Raw genomic sequence first — 15,881 nt, 5'->3', positions numbered from 1 at the left:
TATATCTAAAGCTAGATATTGAGGATGCCTTTGTGTGAACATCTTTTCCAAGCAAAACAAGGTCCTTCACTCAAGCGGACCTCTAGTATTACATGTAAAGATTGGATTTATCTTGCCTAACTTCAGGTGTATGAAAAGTCGTTAGGCCATGTCTAAACCAATCATGCATACCTCTCTGCAGCAAGAGGGCAGAAACAGGCACTTCCAGAACACGATTCATCGGTTCTTTCCAGAAGGTGATTCGTCAGTTCTAAGATAGGTGTTAAGATCCATCAATTAAAAGGCCTCTGGACTTGCCCATTTCTCTGTGTTGGCTGTAGATGGAATAGGACAGAACTTCACTTTTAGACAGCTGACCTTCTGTGAAACACTATTCCAAATCAGGTACACAGAACTCATTAGTGCAGAAGGAAAATGCTCTACTAATTTCCACTTTGGCTTTAAGAAAAGCTTTTGAAAAAAACATATGTGTAAAACGAACGATCTTGGAATTTTATGATGGAGGTAATGACGTGATATTTATGTTCATGGAAAGGAAATCTGGATTTAACAGAACAGGCTCTTTTTGAACCCTGGGCTCCACAGACCTGTATCGTATGTGATGTTGCAAATACATCAATAAACTCCAGTGCTGTACTTTTACCCACTGGATAAGGTTGTGAGTTGGAACAGTATACACGATACTGTCAATACAGTTTTTTTGCTTAATTCAGTTTCCTCCACTAGACTCTGTACTATCTGCAGAGTCACTAATACAGCATTTCCTCCTGCCTGTTTTAAAAGCATGGAATAGGGGAAAAAACAAAAACCGTGTGGGGTGAATCACCTCCCTGAGAATAGCTCTTATTCTATGTGTATTCTGCTAATTCTTGGGAATGGTGATGGCATTTGAAGAATCATGGCAACTTCTTTATTATTTTTCTATTTTAGGAAGTAAAATAGATTCTACTTTTAGAAAATAATCCATTTAAAGGGAGTTCTCCCTTGGTTTTAGTAGAAGCTATATTGTAAACCTAACACTGAAATTTTTGGTAATGTTGAATTTAGGTAATATGGTATATTTTCATTCCAGACAAACATTTTCCTACTCAGTGTTCCACAAGAACATATTTTATCCTGGTTTTACTCTTCTCCCCCTGCCACCAAGTCCCACGTCAAAGCATTCCAACTTTACTGCAAATTAGTGATTTGAAATAAACGGCATCTCTCATTCTAAAATGGGAGATGAGAAACATTCTCTGGCATATATGCCTATCTATTGCCTTGATTTAACTTATCAATTCATAGCCTACTGACAAACACTTCTTTCTCTGCTGGTGTGGCTGTAAGTTTTTTAGGAAGTTGGAGAGTACATGCATTTTTACATATAAAGTTTGTTATCAACACTATTTGACAGCGCAAAACTAGGATCATGAGATAGAAAAACAAACCTTTGTTAATGTTGTACCTTCCAAGAAAATGATTCTTTGTATCCCAGTCTTTAAAACGCTGCAGCAGAAAGATCATACAATCTGACCATCATCAGACATTATCTGATGTCACTTTATACTTCAAATAGTTCAGCTTGACACCCGGTTTGGTTTACCCTTTGCTAAGATGGAGGTTTTACCCTGAAATGACCTCTTTGGCTTTGCAGTGAATTGTTTTAGTAAACAGATGGATCATTTGACTCAAAGAAAAAAAACGTAAAATATTCATTTAGGTCTGCAAATCATTTCTCTGAATGAGAACAGTAAATTCTAAGTGCCTGAGGCTTCAAACCTTTCAGGAGTTGGAATTCTGCATGAAATTGGGTTGTTAGTGTCTTGCCTTTATTTTATGTGATTTATTCTTTGTACTCCATGAAGCTGCATACTAGAAAACCTTTAATTACTTATTTCATGGAAACAGTTGAGGAGTTGTATTTGTTTCACTTTATTGGCAGCTTTGCTGAGCAATGTGTGATTGTATTTAGTACAACTGTGGCATATATTTCCTTAAAGGATTTGTTTTCCAATCTTACTTATAATCAACTGAAGACATTACTTCATTGAAAGATATGAAAATTCCCTTAACTTTTATAATTAGGAACATGAGCATAATCAACTTGTGTTGTAGTCTATAAACCGCAAACTGAAGAGGTGTCAGAGGGTTTGTGGGTATGGACTATCATGTTTTGGATCTATGTTCATTTTTGTCAATAGGATAGAAAAGAATCTGTTGCAAGCTGTTGCATGGTTATAGTTGCAGACAAAAATAAAACCTTTTAAGTTAGTAGTAGTGTGTAAAATCTTTAAAATACTGATGTTCATCTCCTAGATAATGTATTGTTTAGTATCAGTCGCATGATTCGTAGCAGTTAAGATAGAAAAGACCACTTGATTAAGAAGTATAATCTTATAAAAACCATTTAAATTTCACACATTTAATCCCTATATGGGCTCCATAAGACATGCTTGTATTTGCTTAAGGCTTCCAGAAAAGCACCTTATCTTAATTTGCAGGGATCAAGAAATGAAGATTATACTTCTTCCCTTGACTCTTCAGTACCATATTATAATAGATTTTTTGTAATAATAATTATAGTAATAATAATTTTTAAAATATTGGTTACAGAAGCTGGTATCTGATTTCAAAGGCAGAGATCTATTTCACATGTCTAACTAAAGTTGTTAACAGTTTAGCATAAATGCACCCAAAAAGCTATTTATCTGTTGGGTTTTTTTGTTTGGTGGGGGTTTTTTGGTGTTGTTTTTTTTGCTGTGGGTACAAATACAATGTTCCTATTTTTTCTAGGCTATGACAGAAATAAGACTTTCTCATTACTTCAGAAGTCATGACTTCATACTTCAGAAGTCATTCTACCTCATGAGGTAGAATTGTTGTGCTCTTTTTTGGAGATAGCAGTATTTCAGATGGTAAATGTTTGAAGAATGAGTGGACAGAACATAAGTATTTTGTTGTTATTTTGTATATGGACCTGGATATGACATTATGGTTATGGAATCTCAGTCAGACTTATGGGATTGTCACCTGCGCAGCGATAGAACATAGAAGAAACAAGGGCTTTCGCTTCTCCTTTCTGTCTGTTGCTGTTAGTGTGTGCATAATTGTGAGTGGCTGGGAAGATTGCTGTGCCACGGAAATGGCTGCCATCTCTGGAACAGCTTAAGTTTACTTAGATGAGGACAGGCTGAGAGAGTTTGGCTTATTCAGCCTGGAGAAGAGAAGGCTCCGGGGACACCTTATAGCAGCCTTCCAGTACCTAAAGGGGGCCTACAAGAAGGATGGGGAGGGACTCTTTATCAGGGAGAGTAGCCATAGGGCGAGGTGTAATGGTTTTAAACTGAAAGAGAGGAGATTTAGATTAGATATTAGGAAGAAATTCATTACTGTCAGGGTGGTGAGGCACTGGAACAAGTTGCCCAGACAAGTTGTGGATGCCCCATCCCTGGAGGTGTTTGATGCCAGGTTGGATGGGGCAATCTGATCTAATGGAAGGTGTCCCTGCACGTCTGTGTACCATAATTCTAGAAATAAGTCCTCTCCTCTCTGTAAGATGGGTTTTTCACTTGTGCTTACTTTAGCCTCTCCACTATTCAAGTCAGAAATCAGTGTCAAATCACTAGGTTATCCTGAATCCAATGGTTAATAAAAGAATATGCTATTTCTTCAAGATGTCTGGTTTTAGCTACCAGACACAATACTAACCTCTTTAGTAAGAAATATTTACATATAATTGGGACTAACATTACCTGCAATACATTGTTTAATAGAGAAAAGTAGAGATAACAGACAATTCAAGAATGTTGCTTTGGTAGACTACATTGGGCAATGTCTTCCAGAAAAACAATAAAGCAAATTTCACATTATTTCATTGATAGGAACTCTGAACACCGATCAAACTGTTTCCTGTATCTAATATGTTAAGTTTAAAACCTAAACCTAAATAAACAAAATAAAACCAACTACAATCCAGATCAGAGCAAAGCAGATTTCAGAGGGAGCTACATGGTGTTATTTAAAATTTGTCTCCACTGTTGTCTTCACTGTGGCTGAAATGACATGGATAATAAGAGATACAGCAAATCATTAAAATGTTGGGGAAGAAAACAGATGGACTCCAGCTTTTCATACATATCTGAAAAGTGGCAGGCATGCCTCCCACACCTGCTCTCCAGCAGTGCGTTGTCACCTCCAGCTACTGCCAGCTTAGGACGTGGCAGATCCAAGAACCTAAAATCCTCTAAGGATTAGACTAAATCTACACAATAGTCTTGAGTGCTTTTAATGTTTGCCTTTAACGTGTTTATTACCACAACTACATGCACTCATCATTTCGATCCAATGCCATTCTGTCACACAGAAGCAGAACGTTTTTGCCACCTGAAATGATGTTGTGTCAAAACAATAATATGCTGCCTATTGTATAATAATTCGTCCCAGGAAAACATTTTAGACTATTCAAATCCATATTTCTGTTGCATTAAAACTGTCCGGTTTTTGATTGTGAAACATACCGTGTGCTCAAACATGGAGGAGACAGGCTGGTTTTGAACAAAAGCAGCTCTCCAGAGAAATGCATGTCCAAATTGTAATCAAGAAAATCCTTCATGTCTCCTGTTAATTGGTGATTTGCCCTGCATATCTGATGGGAAGATTTATGGCTTCAAGCAAAAATCTCTTTCAAGGGATTCTTAATAAAGGTTTAAGGGTGGGATTTTCGAGAATACTGAGGGGAGTCATTTCAATGGCAGTTGAAGCACTTTTGAAACTCTCATTCATGTTTCCAAGATGCCAAATTTGGGCTAGGTTTATAATTTTTACTCTGGGCTCAGAAAGAACTGAAAGACAAAACCCAAGAACATCCCAGACCTTATTTTGTCAGTACCCTATCTAATTAAGGCAATTTTAACCAAGACACTATGAAATACATACTTCAAATGATATTGCACTTAAAAAAACCATTACTTAATTAATCTTGCTGCACAGAAGATGTTTGCGTGTTTTATATTTATTCACAGAAAGTATTAATTAACGCCTGGGAAATGAGTAGCATCTCTCTAAGCTATCTGTAAGGCAGTAGCAAGTTGGGAAGGAAAAAGCTTAAGCTGATTTTCAATATTACCATTTTTCCATGAACTTATGCCATAAAAGAATTGAAGCAGGATTCTTCAGTCCATGTCTATTTAACTGTCTAAATTGTCATTCCCATTTTCTTAAGAGCTATTCTAAATATTTGCCATGAGTATCATGTAAGTCCTAGTGCATATATTCAGTTCCTTGCTTGAACAGTGTCTTCAGTCTATGATTATTGTCATGTGTTGGCTGGGTAAAATCGAAGCCAAGACCTTTGAAATTCCATTAGAAATACTGAACTCTAATGTGATCATTCTGATAAGGTTTTCACAGTCTTGATTTGCTAATGCAGAATTAACTTCTTGAAGTTAAATGGATATCGGTTGATGCTCTTAATAGTTTCCTCCTTTAGCCCTGTAATTTTTCATAGAATTTGAACATTTAGCAAACATTATTTCTTGAGAAGCTTTGAAAGGCCTTGACAACTTTGTAAAAAGTTTATAGCAAATTTGGTATTGTTTAAGATCAATTTGGTTGTTTTTACCTAAAAGCCTCTTACAGAGTCTCACCAGCCTAGGGTACTTGTAGAAGTTCTCAGTGATTTGAGCCCTCAGGCTATAGAAAAACCATTTTTATACCTCTTTAAATCACCTAAAATGGAATTCTGAAGTGCTTTTACCAACTTAATACCAGCAGAGGGCATTACAACATAGTTCACTAAAAACTAAAAACTTACTTTTTAGAAATTATTCAGCTAAGAACAGACAAAGTACATTGGAAGTTTGAGAAGTACTTTGCTGAAAGACATGTAGACCCTTTAATAGGCATATTGAACTGACTGAGAGGATTTTGCCACTGTAATCATAAAAATTAGGTTTTTAAAACCTCATTTGCTTCTTTAAATCAAAATGCAGATGTTGCAACACAAGTAGTATTTCATACCAAAACGTGTCGCAGAAAGTAAGCATGTATATTTTCTTAAAAGTTGCGAAGCAAATTTGAAATTTCACAATTAAAAATAAAGTTGTTTGTGAAGAGAACCAACTGTATACGTTTGAATGAAATCTCTCCAACTTTTACTCAGGGGAATCGTTTCCCCTACCAGTTAAGAAGAGGTCCCTTTGTAGTGCCACATTTTCATGGCAATATGCAAAGTTTCAATATTGCAAACCCTCTGAACGCAAAGGCAACCTCCCCCGGCCTGAGGTTGTTATCTCTATGTGAGACTATCGACTGTGAATACGCAAAAGTGATAGTTTCCCAGCTCCATTATTAGGAAGCGGCATTAAAAAATGTCATTTAAAGCTAAAACGACAAAAAAAACCCCTATTAAATAAATAATGCAAAACAATCAGGAATACTTTTCTGCATGTGTGTAGGTGTAGGTTTAGAATTAGGTTTCTGGCACATAACGTTTCTGTCTTGCTGTTGCTTTTCTACTTACCCACTTAAGGATTACAGCTACAGGGATCACCTGTACAAGGGGTAGATCCCAGGTAATATTCGCCCCTATTGTGATCTGTAAGAACTTCACCTGAGACTTTCTTTGGTCTGAGTATTTATTTAGTCTGATATTACCCTCTGAGCTACCCTTCTGGTGCTGTCTCCTTCCAGCATTAAGATTTAAAGAGCCATTTTTCTGTTCTTGTTGCATTCTTTGAGGTTAGCTATGAGTCCGTGCGGCTCTGACTGTGCCCTCCAGCTAAAAGTAGGATGTTTGTCCAAGAGTGTAGTTGAGGGTAAATGCAGATAAATTGTGTGTACTCAGTAACAACTTGGGAAATGCAAAACTTGACCATTTTATATAAAAGAGAAGGGTGAGTTTTTCACTTTTGATTTGAAAGTAGATTGCTGCATTTTTTAGGCCTCCTTCCAGCGCTCAGCGGGTAATTTACTCTTGCATCTGTTCTGTTAAGAGGTGAGAGGAGAGGAAACTGGAAGTTGTATACCTATGTGATCCTCACTTATGGTCGTGCTTTCTACTTGGGAAAACGCCATTATGGCGTAACAGAAGTGATCCTCTGACCTGCTAGAGGCAGTCAGCACTCCGCAACCTTTCCCAAACATATTATTTTTTATACGTTCTTTTATGCCACTACGTTTTTTAGGGTTTAGGTTTTTTTTTTTTTTTGAGAGGAGCAGCTGCTGGCTTTAAATTAAATGACAAAATCTCCGGGAAGAAGAGGAGGAACACGCTGACGGCATGTCTACACAGTCAGGAGCAGATACTTAAGCGCCTGCCCCTCGCGCACAGCGAGCCAGGCACACAGAGCCAGCTGCAGCGCAGCAGCCATGTAGCCATGTTATTACAGTAATGAGCCTGAGCTAATAAGGCCTGTTGAGACACAACCTGTGTTAGCTCAGGCTTGGCACCACGATAGCATATTTACTCAGCTTCTGGATTGGAGCTGGCTCGTGTCAGGCCGTCTCGGAGAGTGGGAGGAATAGTTGTGTTACTGGATGCTCCTAACTATGTAGACATACCCTGACAGATTTGTCCTTTGGGAGGTTTTAAGGAGAACACATGCAAGACCAGTTTTCTTTTTAATTAAATATTTAGCTGGGGCCCAAGGCCTTCCCTCTGGTTTGTTTTTTGGTTTTGGATTTTTTAATTTTATTCTGAAGGCAGCCTGACCTTCAGTGAGAAAGGAGATGTATGCACTATGGGAGCCTGGTACTGCCGTTCCCTGCACAAAGCTGGAAGGAACTATTTTAAAATAAAATAGCCTGACATACGAATGGGTACACAAGACTCATCAACAGCATGCTCTCCCTCAGCAGCAATCCTTACTCGCCCTGCAGATTTTGTACTTCGTCCGTGTCTACTACTGAACTGCACAAGGTATATCACCTGGGCACTTCTCACCAGAATCCATTAGGACCCAGACCAACAGTTTTGAGAAAAAAAAATAATATTAAAAAGTAAAAAGAAAACCCCCAAATAACTCCATGTCCCAAAGAAGAGAGAAACGCTTCTAAGGGACAGAAAACATTTATTATCTAGCAGAACAACATGCTTCTGATCAACAGAACTCTGTTCTCTATGTTGGGGGTGAGGGATTTAACTAATATTTTTTTCCTTTTTTCCTTTGCTTCCTGCCTCAAAAAGTAGGGGTAGTTGGTTTTACTCAAACATTTGAAATACACTTATACACATTTCTGGTTTGGTAATTAAACTAAATAATGTATATTTGCACCATTCTCTTGAAGTGTGGTTTTGAGAGCTTTCAGTATGGATAAGGATTGCTGGGGTCTTTATACCTTTTCACCTAGGGTATTTTACAAGGAATTTTATGTATGTCTATATGTATTCAGTATACTCAGAAAAGGCTAAGGCTGGGCTAGCCCTTACACACAGAGGAGGGCAGTTCCACTTGCTCACTAGAACAGATGTATCACCACTTCAAGCAGGGTACCAACAGCAAGGCCACCAAAGTGTACTGCTAGTGGCAGATTTTTACTGCTGCTTCCAGTAGTGTCCTGTGTCTGCTGACAGGTAGGATGGACTTCTGACACGAGCAAATAAGCCTGCCGTCACGGGGCAAAGACTTTCTCCTCTTCTCATGCTGGGCACGCAGCACACCCTGAAAAGTTTCAGGGGGTGTAATGAAACGTATGCTCTAGGCACTAAAACAGGATATCTCTATCATTTGTAGTTCCATCCTTACTTTTTTCCCTTCCTCCACTCAAGGGCAGAACGCAATATTAAAACTATAGTAAGCATTTTTTTAATTAAAAGAGGTTAAATATATGGCATCAGATAGTCTTTCATCATGCAATTATAAATTGTATGCCGGTTATTTTAAATTTCAACATGCAATTGAAACTGCACTGGGTGAGCTGGCTTGGGTCTCTGCTTTGCATTTGACTGAGTTAATTCACTGCAGGTATTCAGTTCTTAAGTGGCGTCTGCTTTAAATATGTGCAGTAATTCAATCAAAGAAATAAGATGGATAGTTTATGTAATCCTTTTCATCTCCAGATTGCTAAGGTTAACCTTAACTATTCATGAATTATAAATGCATACAGCAATCTCAAACTAATACATGTAAAAAACCTTTTTTGATGGCCTGTTGAAAACCATGGAATAGTTCTTTCTTTTAAAATATAATTGGTGGAACCTACAGGCACTGTATATCATTTCTTCCACTTATTTGTAATCTTAAACAAAAGTTTTGTGCAACTGATTTAAAATGGTCGTCGGTGGTAATGTTAAACCTCTCCTCTGAGCCAGGAACATAGGTAATTTTCTCTTCAAAATTTTGGACGCATCATTCTTGCAGCCCTTTTCAGTGCCAATAGATTCTGTGACATGAATGGGAACGCAAAGGCAGATATTACCGAACAATAAGGCTCTGTTGAAGCCTTCACAATTCCTGGAGTAATTAAATAAAGAAAAAAAGAATCCTTTCTCTTTCATTTTGTTACTTCATTCAATGCCGTTTGGATGGTTTTGCTTGTTAGCTCTCTTATAGGCAGTTCGAACAATCCACTAGGTGACACCCTCATACTCTTCCTATACTCTGTATAGAAACAAGGAGATAGTGAGCACTGAATGGCTCATTTGTTAAACATTTAAAGCAAATACTGAGATTTCAGGGACAGGTCTCTCTTTGTTTAGTAATATCAGAGATAACACTGGCTTTGTAATAAATACTGTGCTGTTTGTATATAAATTACATATTAAGCAGATTAGCATTTTGTCATTAATAAGAACAAAACCACAGAGCAGAAGTTGTACGCAATATTTCCTACAATTATAATAATTTTTAAAAGGCATTTGAGCTAGTCTGCTGAGTAGACTGAATAGAAAATATGCCCTTAGCACTTTTTACGGGGGGAACAGAAGGAATATAGCTTCAGTGATTATTTTTTTTCCAGTGGGGATGTGCAATAGCATCTTTGAAACAGAAATGAAAAGCTGCATTCACCCCTAATATAAAGGAGTATTAAAGGATAAACATCAATGGAATTTTGCATGTTTATGCCAGTGGTGAATTTTTCTTGTAGTCCTTTATGTTGATAATAATGCTTTATAAATCCTTTGAAGAAAGGATCTTTTGTCACGTTGTTTTTATACACCTAGCACAATGAGGTTTGAGCTTGTTTAGAGTCTCTATCTACGAATTCAACATAGCAAATAAAATCTTATATTTTATTGCTAGTATTCCTTACTCTGCAATGACTATGAGCACTATTCTAAATGTTGTACGTAGTGAAAGACACGGGAAGTATGAATTCAGTAGTGGTGTAATTAAGAATAACATCAAAGAAATAAGAGTTATATCCCAAAATTAATGTAAATAAAAGCAAAATCACATTAAGGCCCTAAAAATCAAACACAACAAAATAATTTCTTTGAACAGCACGTTTAAACAGTAACAAGCCAAGTCAAGAAAGAGACAGAAATTGACTTATATGGGCTTGGAAATCATAATGTATTTTGTTTACTCATAATAATTATCCCAATTAATTATATGGCAACTGTAGGTTTTCAAGCTTTTGCTACCCATGCACTTTTTATGTTCATCTACACTTTATAGTGCTCCTTCTTCTAACAGATTCACTGGCTGTTTAGCTCTAACGTAGAAAAGTTCTTTTTTTTTTACTACTGAAACCTGAAAAAACCTACTGAAGTTATATACTGTTCTGCTGTCATGTAAGTTTATTCACTTCAGCGAGGATTCCTACCATGGGTTAGGCCCATAGTACACTTAGAGACAAATAGAGAGAGAGAAGTGTTATTGTACAATGTTATTTTACAATTCCTTGTATTTTTCCATTTCATTTCAGCTTATTAATGCTTACACTTAGAAAAAAAAGATTGTTAATAGTTTTTTAACGCAGCTTACTAAATATGCCAACTGATCACTTCTGTGGTGTCCTAAACAGTTTGGGAAGAAACAGTTTTTGAAACTTGATTATATCTGATAGAACAACGGCAGGAATATAGTGGACTTTCTAGGTGGCTGCCTTTTTAAAATGTGTATTACGTTCTGAGGGAAACATAATGTGATACAGTAATTTAAACATACTTTAGATTACAGTAGGTAAATAACTAACATTAAAGAGTTTAATCGGGGGGAAAAAAAACCCCAAACACAAAGGACAGGACACATGGAATCGCATGAGTTACTGTGGGTGAATGTGCAAGTGCATTGGCTGGTTTTGTGGGATTCTTGAATCTATATGGTTGATCATATGGAAGCAGACCCAAGCCCAGGACAGATGTCATATGCATCTTGACAATAACCTTTGAAAACAGTTCTAGTTTGAATAAACTCTACAGACATCTTCATAATAGCCTAATTGCTAACACTAACAGTGCACTCTTATCTGAACTAGTTCTCTGTGATGTCAGTGGAAGCTTAATTGTAGCATGTAGAATAATGTTACTGATTTAGTCATACTCGCTGCCAGCCTCGGAATGCTCAGAACGATAAACTCTGTGCGCATATGCAGACAATTGTGATCTTATAATATACACACGCAGGCACATAGGTATTTCTGGCAGCCAGCTCCCGGAGATAACCGGAAGGCTACACGGTAGTTTTAAGATCAGGAAGGTAAGAGTCATTTGAAGTTCAAAAAGGTTTGTGGAGAGAGAGCGCAGTTGCCCCCGTAACACATCCCAGACATCATATGCGTATCTCTGCCTTTAGAGAGAAGCACGCTGGGATCTTTAGGACTTAGAGAAATTCAGGTTCTTCTGGCTAACGTGAACCAAATAATCTCTAAAAGCACATTGTCCCTTGTATCAGAGGCAGCACTGATTTCAGTCACTTCGAGGGAAGAGTGCCATCTGCTGCATCACAACTATCAGTTCTGTAGAACCTTTTCTTTTTCTTGGAGGCTTCCCAAGTGGAGTCCTGTGCCTCAAACATAGGCAGCGAGTGTAATTTTGTGCATAGGAGTAGGCCCTATTCTCTCAAAAATTACTTTTTTGTATATGTCTGAAAAATGGCAAGGCTGGGGGAGAGGGGAAATGAAATTTATAAGAAGATAAATACCCAATTCAAAATTCAGTCCTTCGACTGTTGTGCATTCGGTATTGTATGAAATTTAAATAAAAAGATAAATGCTGGGAATTAGAGGTAATATTTCACTTTGATGAATGCGGTAGATGTATTTTATTGTACAATCAAATTCATATATTACTTTATTTTCTGCAGTTTTAAAATTCACCTAAAACCAGCACTTTATGTCACTGGAAATTAGCTTTTTTTTTCCTATGCTTTTTGGGAGTCAAAATTATCCATTGATGTAATTTAGAGGGGAATATAGTGTTATGACATTTTTGCCTTCTCCTTTTCAGGTGCCACCAAATTTACTTTATCTTATCTGATTATTTTTCAGGCATTCATATTGCACATATTCCAGAATTAACACAGCAAGCTCATCTGCATTTTAATACATGTAGAAATATTGCTCCCTAGATTTGAGGAGGTTAAAGCCATATTTCTTTTCCTAGAAGCATTTCCTGACATATAGATGTGTGTCTCATATATATGTATATATGTCTCAGTATCAAGGAAAATAAGGATGCTTGACTAGCACACATTTTGTAACAACATCTGCAGAATTAAAGGTGATGTCAATTACTTAGAAGATACTCTGATGAATTTCTGTAGGCTTACAATTTGAAGAGATTCACTCAGCCGTGCAGCTGTTATATATTATTACAATCTAAATGAATTTTAAAAAAGATAATTAGAGCAGTATATATCCACTCCCAGTAATTTTTCTGAAGTAAGAAAACACTGACAGCTAAACATTATGTTATGAAGTATCTGAGAGTACAAACTGAACAACTCTTTGATGCTCTAGTGTAGTTTCACAATAGGTACCTAAAGTGGAATGAATTTATACTTCTCAAAGGATAAAGATTTCTTTATAGTGGTAGAAACAGTCTTAGATGCCTGGTAAAGATGGGGTAACTGTGGCACAAAAGCTTTAACCCGTTTTACTTACGCCCACCTCATGATCATATAGTAAGGTCATTCACGATTCAGAGCTTTAATCCACTGCTGTACTTAGGATATCTCTGTATTTGAAATGCAAAATTAGAAAATTAACATCCAGCATACGTAAGGGTTCAACAAAGCATAAAATTTTACTGGCCCTTTTTTTTTTGAATGACCTAAGCAAAAGAGTACGTGAATCTAGAAACCTGCTATTTCACTAATGTATGGGAAACAGATTTATCTTGAGTAGAGAGAACATTCTGGGAATTAGCTAGACGCATTACTTTCTCTCCACATCGTATATACTTGTTGCCAGTTACAAAGCAAATGGATTAATTTATGTTGCCAGATAATACATATATCACAGAAACGCATTAAAAATGTTTTTACAATTAAAGATTACAGGGAATATTGACAGCTTCGTATAAAAAGTGATACATAAAAATGACACTTTACAAGTAAATAAATACATAAAATATACGTGTGCATGTACATTCACAGAATATAAAAACCCATTTATTCCCCATAGAGTGACCTACTTGTAGATTTGTGGTTTTGCTTTCTTAACAGAAGCAATCAATTAAAATACGTAATTCAGTACAATGTAAGTGAGTCTGTCAAGTATTGATACTACAGAAGGAGTAAAAAACATGCCTTCAAAATGCTATCACTGGTGGTGGTGTGTTTTCTTTCCTTCCAGGAGACCATTTAGTCTAGGCATTAAAAAAAAAAAAAAAAAGGAACAGGTTACCTAAGGAGGATATGAAATCCCAGTCATTAGAAATGTATAGTAATGGGCTTAAAAAATACTTGCTGGCAGGAGTCTACTTATATTTGACCCTATCTCAGAACAGGGAGGTGAAATAAATGAAGTCTGGAGGCTCATTTTCAGCCCTGCATGTGACTCCTGTTTACTTAATTAAAACAGAACAACCCCAAACCTAATTATTGAAATCTCAAAGTTTGCACTAGGGCTCAATATTATCTAGGACCTCTTCACTGTTTTCATGGTGTGTTGTAATTCTGGAGGAGCTAATACATTTTTCTTTCATAAAGTGCACAACGATGGCCTAAGTTCTGGCTGAGTAGAAAGAGAAATGGTTGGCCAGGTGCAGCTTGAAGAAATCTGCTCGTATCCAAAAGTATTCACTGTTACCGATGCCATAGTTATGCTTGTTTTCTAAATGTGTTCGAAGTAGGACACTAATTCCTTTTTCTCTCTGAAAATTAATGTTTGATTAGTGTTAAGACACTAGCTTATTCTTCTGACTTTTGATTGTTCTCATGCTTGGTCTATTCTCGTCAGTTTTAGTGGAAAATCTTGCCAGTTTGGCCGCTGCTGATATAGTCTCTTACAAACCAGGAACTTTCTTTTACAATGATGTAAACCAGTTTTGCTTTACATTATTGAAAATTTGTCTTTGCAGATGTTGCATAGAAGTGGACTAAGATAGGTCCAGTGCAGCCCACAGGACTTTGCTGCTGTTGGACTTTTAGTCGGTTTGCCATGCGCCGCCCTGAGGGAGGCAAAATGGGGAAAACGTGGTGGCATGCCAGCAGGAGCGCGGTTGGATTGATGGTGGCTGAGAGCATCCAAACCTCTTTGGCTGATAAAAAGGGGGGCGCATGTAAATCCTGTGACAGCAAGTAAACGAAAGGTTCTTTCTCTGTCGTTTTATTATCCTGCTTCAAGAAAAGGCTTGCTTGCAATGAGGTTAATATATTCAATGTGCTTCTTGGAAGCGAAATTTCTTTTTTACCTCTCATTCAATGCTCATAACTTAATGGATCAAACCTAGGAATAGTGAGAGCGTTGCTGTGAGGTGGTAGCGCTGCTCTGTGTCTCACTTACTGGGCAGCAGTCTTTCTTCCGAGTCCACCTTCCCTTTTCACCTGCAGTGTTAGAGCTTTCTTGCCCCACCGCTGCCTCTCCTGGCAGGGGACACAGCTAACACGACTGCGTGGAGTTGTACCACGTTGTTACTCGTGTCCCTCTGCATAGTAATTGTCCCTGCGTCCAGCCGCAGGAGCGAGGATTTGAGGACCCTTGTCTCAGAGGTTTGGTCCATCCCTGGAGCACGGCCAGGCTGCAGGGACTTGGGATCACCCAGCAAACACCGGTCTCCTCGCTCCACCAGGATCGCCAGGAGATGCTGTGCCTGCCCGCGGTGCCTCCGGCGAGTGCCATTGTTGGCTATAGCAGAGGAAGGGCAAACAACTGGGCACGCTGTGCGGGGAAGGGCGGGCTGCGGCCCTGCCAGCCCCGGGCCCATGGTGGCAAGCCGGTGGCAAGTGGCCGGGAACCGCCCGGTGAGGGTGAGCCGAGGGGTCAGTAACCTCTAGGGAGGCCTCAACACGCGTCAGGCGATGATTTTCCACTTGGGGCCGGGGATGCCGGACCCCCCAGCTGTTTTTTTTCCCCGTTGGTTTAGTTGTTTTCGGAGGAGGGTGCTGCACTTTTCCTGTGACTGATGCTACCCCCGGCTCAGACCGGGGTCTCTTGCCATTTACCCGGCCTCAGACCGGTGCGGCGGGAAGCTCTGCTCGCACCCAGGGCACGGTCGGGGCAGGCAGCCGGCCCGCGCGTTACCTTCGGCGTGGGGAAGAGGCGGGAGGCGGCGCCGGCTCCGCGCAGGGCGGAGCGGGGCGGGCGGGATCCGCCGGGCCGGGCCGGGCCGGGCCGGGCGTGCGGGGGCCGTGTAGGTGCGGCTCCTTTAAGGTGTCCTGAGGCGGCACCAGACCTGCCGCGGCGGCGGCAGCAGCAGCAGCGCGGGGAGGCGGCGGCGGCCGGGAGAGGGAAGGAAGGGGAAACCCACGGCGGCCGCCAGCGGCTCGACGTGACACCAGAAAGTTCAGGCG

General features: G+C 39.0%; 1 protein-coding gene across 5 annotated transcripts in view; it reads left to right on the top strand.

Annotated features, from left to right (window-relative positions):
* ROBO1 (roundabout guidance receptor 1) overlaps positions 1 to 15,881 on the top strand; it is a 740,954-nt gene that overhangs the window by 409,236 nt on the left and 315,837 nt on the right. The gene's annotated exons all lie outside the window — the stretch shown is intronic.

This window comes from Chroicocephalus ridibundus, chromosome 1 (assembly GCF_963924245.1).
Source record: "Chroicocephalus ridibundus chromosome 1, bChrRid1.1, whole genome shotgun sequence".
Classification (NCBI taxonomy): Eukaryota; Metazoa; Chordata; class Aves; order Charadriiformes; family Laridae; genus Chroicocephalus; species Chroicocephalus ridibundus.
Note: the sequence above shows the minus strand (reverse complement) of the source record. Positions and strands in the feature narration are given on the sequence as shown.